At 33.8% G+C, this 6940-nt stretch overlaps 1 pseudogene; it reads right to left on the reverse strand.

Annotated features, from left to right (window-relative positions):
- Positions 1 to 4176: 4176 nt before the first annotated feature.
- On the reverse strand, positions 4177 to 6005 carry LOC120251213 (annotated as a pseudogene).
- Positions 6006 to 6940: the final 935 nt, after the last annotated feature.

Genomic DNA, 6940 nt, shown 5'->3' on the forward strand with positions numbered 1-6940 from the left:
TAAACCAAAGAAATCAAGGAACAACTAAGTTTTGAAGGAGCTACAGTGGTACTACTGTGCCCAAGAACCCTAGCAAGGAAATGGTTCATGGATACACTCAAACAAGGAAGAGAATTCCATGCAAACCATTCTCTAAAGTTGCAATAACACTAAGCAAGAGAAAGAACAAGGATCAAGCCTTACTCCAAACCATAGGTTAAACATCTATCAACAACAAGGAAAAATAAGGAGTGGAAGCTTAACTCAAGGATTTAAGAACAAGGATGAAAGGTCTTTCGGCTCCAAAGTTTGAAGAACAAAGCCTAACAACTTCTCTTCTTGCTTTAAAGGAAGCTCATGGAAGAGAAGGAAGAAAGGAGAAGAGAGAAGGAAGAAAAGAGGGCAGCAAAACAACCAAAGAAAGAGGGTAGGGTTGCACCTGGGCGTGCACTATGGGCATACTGCTCTCGCGCACAACTTGAGGGTCGCGAGCTACACCAGCACACAGGCTACCAGGGCCTTGCCTAGCGTACCCTAAGACCACCTCACAGGTGCAGGCGACCTATCGGCCGCCGAAGGGCTCAGGCACGACGCCCAAACTATGGCTAGAGCCGAGACAACAAGCAAGCATATGCACGCTCAACTGCTTAAGCGCGAAATGACCCGATCACACCAAACAAACTTGGTCTAACCTGCCAAGGCAATAACAAACAGGCTCAAACCTCAGTTCAAGTCTACACACACAAAGGCGAAACACCACAAAATATTTCTTATGAAGTTCTTGAATTTTAAACACTTAATAAGCAAACAAATTACCTCATTAAAGATGCCCTTATAAAATGGCTTGATTTTTTAAGATAAATAAATATGCAAAAAATGCTATTATTAACAAAAATCCTGGAAATCTAAAAAAATAAAAGATATGCTCTAAAAAAATAGAAAGAAAGAAAAAAGAGAAAATCTCATTGTGCTTTATTCTCTAACATTTTGACTACTTCAAAAAAGAGAAAGAGTTTTGGACAAAGATGAGGAAAAAATTTTTGAAAAAAAAAGAAAAATAGAAAAAGAATTTTAAATAAGAGGATTGACAACAACAATAGAAGAGGGACAAGTCAAAAATGAAGAAGGAAGATGAGAAAAAGAGAAGGTAGAAAAAGAAAGACAAAGAAAAAAAAAAGAAAAAGAATTAAAGAGAAATAGAAGAAAACACATTAAAAAAATGAGTGAAAGAAGATAAAAGAGAGGAGCGAAGAAATTTAAACTCATAAGAGATTAACCAAGTTAGCAATAAAGATAATAAAGAAAATAACAAAATAATATATAGACATTTATCTCTACTGTTAGGTCCCCCATCCAATGCGTGATTCTTATGTCCAATCTTTTGATGCCCAATTTTTTGTTATTTCATCTGATGTAATTTTCAATGTATCTACGATCTCTTAATACCTAAGATTCTCATCTCTTTATTTGTTCAACCCCACTTAATAGGTAGGGAATCAGTGGACTTCAAGCTCAAAAGAAAACGTTAAAAAAAAAAAAGGATTGTAAGACATACTACTAGAAGACATTAGAGGAGATCTGAGAAGAAGAAAGGGAAGAAGAGCGAGAGTAAGAAAGAAGAGAAGCAAGGGTAGTGTTTTGAGCATTGGTAGGGCAATCAAATTTCGAAATGAGGTTGGGTTTCACTCAAGTTTTAGGTTTGTAAATCCTTGCAAGTTGCACTTCTCAACTACCATATTTGATTTCCCATTTGACCTTTTTTTAGCACTCTCTTGAACATTCTTATTTGGTATTGTTATTTGTTATCTATCCTTCTTGATGATGATGATGATGATGATGATGGTATTGTTATTTGTTATCTATCCTTCTTGACGATGATGATGATGACGACGATGACGATGATGCCTATGTTTTTGTGAGCCTCTACAGTTTCGTAACTAGACAAAAACCTTATAATTCCATTGTTGATATAGTGAACTTTAAATGGCCTACGGGCCTCATGATTTTTTACCTTTTAATTAGAGAATCTATCAACACTAAAATGGTGTCTTGCATTTATATGGTTGATTGATTTTGTTAGTATTTGCTCGATATTTTATTTTAGCACATAAAATGAAAAAGTTTGCACTTGCTTGCGGTTGTTCTAATATTGAGAGCGATGCATAGATCTAATCACAGACATGTTGAGGTTGTGTTGGTGTACGGAGAGATACACGGTCACGTCTTCTCAACCAATACTCATTGAAGTCCAAGCAGGAGCAAACCAATCCAATAACTTTGGGGACCCTTCAAATTTGGGCCTTTACTCAAAAACGGCTCTCAACCCTGAAAGCCCATAAAGACACATTAATGTCCATCCCTCAAGCAAAATGCTACAAGGGAATATGCCCATTTTGAGGTTTAATCATCATGTGGGCTCATTAAAGCCTGTAAAAATCCAAAGCCCACTAAAGGACAGTATTGGCCAAAATCATATTGTTGTGGTTTTTTAAGTAATAAAATCATAGGTCTTTGGACACTCAACATGTTGATATTATGTGCTCTATAAACCAATCATTTGTCTGCTATCATTGATATTTTATAGGACTGTGTTATCCTTTTACATCCATTTGCGTATGTTATATTTGTGCACCACAAACAATTAACTTGTATGTTATCATTGACATTTTATACAATTATTATTTAATTTTTACATTCATTTATATACTTTTATATTTATCATGTGTGAGAAGCATGATTGATCAAAAGAACTCAATGAATCTAGATAATGATATTGGGTTATGATAAGATAATACTAATGACATATAGTGGGGTTTGTATGAATTAAGGGGCTTCTTTGAATTATTTTTTCTTTCGAAAATACTTAAATTCCAAAATAAACACTTTTGAAAAGAACATTCGAAAAGATTCATTATTTCCAAAAATAATTATTAAATTTGATAAATTATTTTAGAGGCCTTTCCAAAGGATAGAAGCTAGTGTTCTCTTACATACAATAAAAAAACACTAGCTAGAAACATTTTTTTAAAATATATATATATATATTCATAAGTCAATTCAAACCAACCAAAAATATCAAACGGTGCTTAACATTATAATTATCTACCTTAGCTAAACATACTCCAAGATTTTAACACCTTTGAGGGGAAAAGAAAACGTTGTCGGTTGGTTTGTGTGCCTCTAATGTTTTGGCCCAAACATTAGAGGCACACAAACCAACCGACACCCAAACATTAGAGGCACACAAACCAACCGACAACGTTTTCTTTTCAATATTAAAGAAAAAATAATTGGTTGATAGAAAAATCTTATAATTGGTATGAAAATATAAATAAGTTTGAAAATAAAGGTATAAGTGCAAAAGTTCTCTCCCAAAATCATTTGGTATCTGTCCAATTAAACTATATAATGCCTAGGGCATTTTTAATATTTTCAATATTATTCATATTAGTTTTTTTTTTTACAAAAAGACAACAAATGTGGCTCACTTAAGAGTGTCACGGAGATAGTAGAGATGCACCAGTTATAGTGGTTTAACGATCTCTTAGTTATTAACTATATAGGACAAGCTAACACACTGAATAATGAAGATATGCTACGTACGCTCAAAATGATATATCAAACATCATAATCAATGATGGTAAATCCTCCCGTCATGCAACTCTAGAAGGCTAAAAAATACAACTCCTGCCACAAATACTATAACTCAATATACAGTACCTGATCTCAATAAACAGTGCATAAACAATACTCTGTGGTATAACAGGGTAAAAGTGTTGTCATTTATTTTAGTTTTTAAAATTTTAAAATATTTAATACACTACTTATATTTGGTTCATGTTTATTCTCAGACAACCCTTAACAAAATTAGCTTAAGTGATAAAGACTTTTTTTTAATAAGTGATATGATTTTGAATTTGAGTGTTGGTGTTTGACTTTTCATGTACATCCATATACACTCATTTATAAAAGTTACTCTTATGCAGCTCCCACTACCTCACCTTGGACAACCATCCAGTCAAAAACCAAAAAAATAATAACATATTTTAGATTAATTTCTAGTACCTAATTTTTTAAGGCTTATCCTCTCCCTGAATGAAGCTTGGGACATACGGCTGTATTTTACAGATATCTTTTTCTCTAATGTAAAACCTTCATAAAATAAATAAATAAATAAATAAAAAGAGCATCCCAAAAGAAAAAGAAAGAGAACAGCTAAGTTTTATTCATCCAAATTATACCACCAAATTACAGATGACAGTGATGCACATTCTCAATTGTTTTCAGCAGCTGCGCTTTGAATCTTCCAAGCTCTAATCTTCTTGGCATGCTCAACAAGCTCATCAACATCAGGCATGACATCCTTCACAGCAACATCCAAGCAAAAGTTTTGGGACCATGCAAACAAGAGTGGAGTCTGTTCTTGTTGTAAAAGCTTGCAACCAGAAATTCTTTCTGCGGCAAGGATCCATGTCAAGAAAGAGCCAAAAGCAATGTCTAGATGGCCAACTGCATCACCACCAAAGAATGGCTTCCCTTGTGAGCTCTTCTCAAGCACCTCCTCCATCAGTTTTAGCCCTGCCTTTGTTTCCTCTGCTGCTTCTGCCTGTGCTTCCTCTGTATCTCCACGTTTCATTGTTTCTATCAGTTTTGGCAACCACTGCCAAATGACAGACAGATAAAGTTATACTTATTATTGGTCATATAAAAGGTATTTGGTTCATATGGGTTCTAACAAGCTTTTACCTCATCAGATTCTTGAGAATTTAATTCTGAGAAATTTGATTTCTAAGAATGTTATAACAGCGTATTTGGTTTGTAAATAATTCTGTTTAAAATTTGACAGATATTTTACTCTGATATGTTTATTGTACATAAAATTTGAATAAGAATATGAACACCTAAAAAATTAGGCTTTTGCCACTATTAAAAAGAGATGGCAAACCTGAAAAACTCTTTAATTTCTTTCATAGAATCATAAAATATTTGCATAAATTTAAAATATGCCAAAATATATCTCAAGCTATTTTTGAAATAAAACACATATTTAAACTTTCCAACAAAACAGAAGGTGATATATTACACAAGTCATTCTGCCATGATTTTTTTGGAAAATTAAAATCCTACAATTATCATGTTTTTAAAACATTACTCGATTCATGTCTAGAAAACATAAACATCTTACATGCATTTACAAGTTATCTGCAAATTTAGCAAAATTCCTCAAAACTAAATGGCCCATGTAATGCAATTAATTTGTAAATGATGGTGTACATCTTCTAACTAAACCGATATTGAGATGATCAATATGTATGTTCTAATCCATCATCTTCTTCAATTATTATACGTACGCAATGATATTCTTTAACAATATAAAATTCATTGGCAACAAGCAAGAATGATGTATGATATGTAAAAGCCAACAAGCTAGATATATGCAAGTGATAGTACATCATCTAATCAAACAATTCTCTTCTTGTTTTATTCAGGCTATGGCTATCTCTTGTGTACACATTCAATAACTACCAAAAATTGATACATGCGAAAGTTTATTTAATATTATCCATCCATCCATTCCATGAATAAAGCTGAAAACATTATTTACTCACAAACAAAATCAACATTAAACTAAATAAGTTTAAAAAAAACTTAAACCAATAAAAAATAAAATTCATGTACCTTATCATCAATGTAGTGTGCCCAGAAGCGAGCAACAGCACGGTCATGAGGAAGAGAAGGGAGGATGGAATGAGAAGCATATTCTCCAGCCCAAACTTGGTCCACATACTCAACAATGATCATGGACTCACAAATGGGTCTGCCTTCATGAATCAGGACTGGCATCTTCTTGTAAACAGGGTTGGACTTGATCAGCAACTCACTCTTGCTCCCAAACTGCTCTGGAACTCATACTTGACTCCTTCCAGGTTCAGTGCTATCCTGACTCGCACCACAAATGGGCTCACTGTAAGCCCCACCACCTTCACTTCTTCTGCTTCTCTTGATGCCATTGTTTACAAAATGATGTGTTTGTGTTTGGAGAGAGGTTTTATAGAGGGAGAATTTCAGGGCATTGAGGTCAGCAATGAGATCATGAAACCATCTTATGTTATTATTATGTATGAACTGTATCATTCAAACCTTGGGAAACAAGCAAGCCTGGATATTTTGGTTGACTTGTTCTGCAGAGATTACCATCTTATGTTATTATTTTTTTGACATAAGGAATAGATCGCCCGAAGGTCGTGCTAAATTATCAGGGACGTGCACAAATCTCGGTGGAGTAAGTGGGGGTAGGGTCCGTGCACACATAGGCGCTGGGACCACCCGCACACAACCACCGCTCATATCCCCCAGAAATATGCCGTCAGCCGAGAATCAAACTCTCACCTCTCGGTGAAGAGCTCTATCAGCGACCCGTATACCAATAGATCATTTGGTTGTTGGCTCTTATATTATTATTATGCGAGTAGTGCCTGGGGCATCTTTTCTCTTCAAGCAGCTCTTTGTTTTTAGGACAATAGTCATTTTTTGTTATTATTATTTTATAAGTTTTACTTGTGCATTAATGTGGCAAAATGTTTAGAAAAAAAATAGATGTTTACTTTTTTTTATTAGTAAAAAAAATTGTTTCAACATACCGACATAAAAATTAGTTTATAATATACTGTAATTATAATCATATTAGCTTATATATTTTTATGAGTAAATTTTAATTTACAAATTTTATTTAAATATAGGTGAATTTATTTTATTTTATTTTATTTTGGAAAATAATGAAGTGGAAAAAAAGAGACTACTTCTTATAAACTTTTTAACTGATTTTGAATAAAAAAATACAGCCGTAAGCTCTGCTTTGTAAGGTCTTTAGTCTTGGTGTTACGGTCCAGCTTACGACCATCAGTGTTATACCGTAAACTTTTTTAGATGGTGCTTGCAACCTCCTTTATGGGCACACATG

This window comes from Dioscorea cayenensis, chromosome 20, assembly GCF_009730915.1.
Source record: "Dioscorea cayenensis subsp. rotundata cultivar TDr96_F1 chromosome 20, TDr96_F1_v2_PseudoChromosome.rev07_lg8_w22 25.fasta, whole genome shotgun sequence".
Lineage (NCBI taxonomy): Eukaryota > Viridiplantae > Streptophyta > Magnoliopsida > Dioscoreales > Dioscoreaceae > Dioscorea > Dioscorea cayenensis.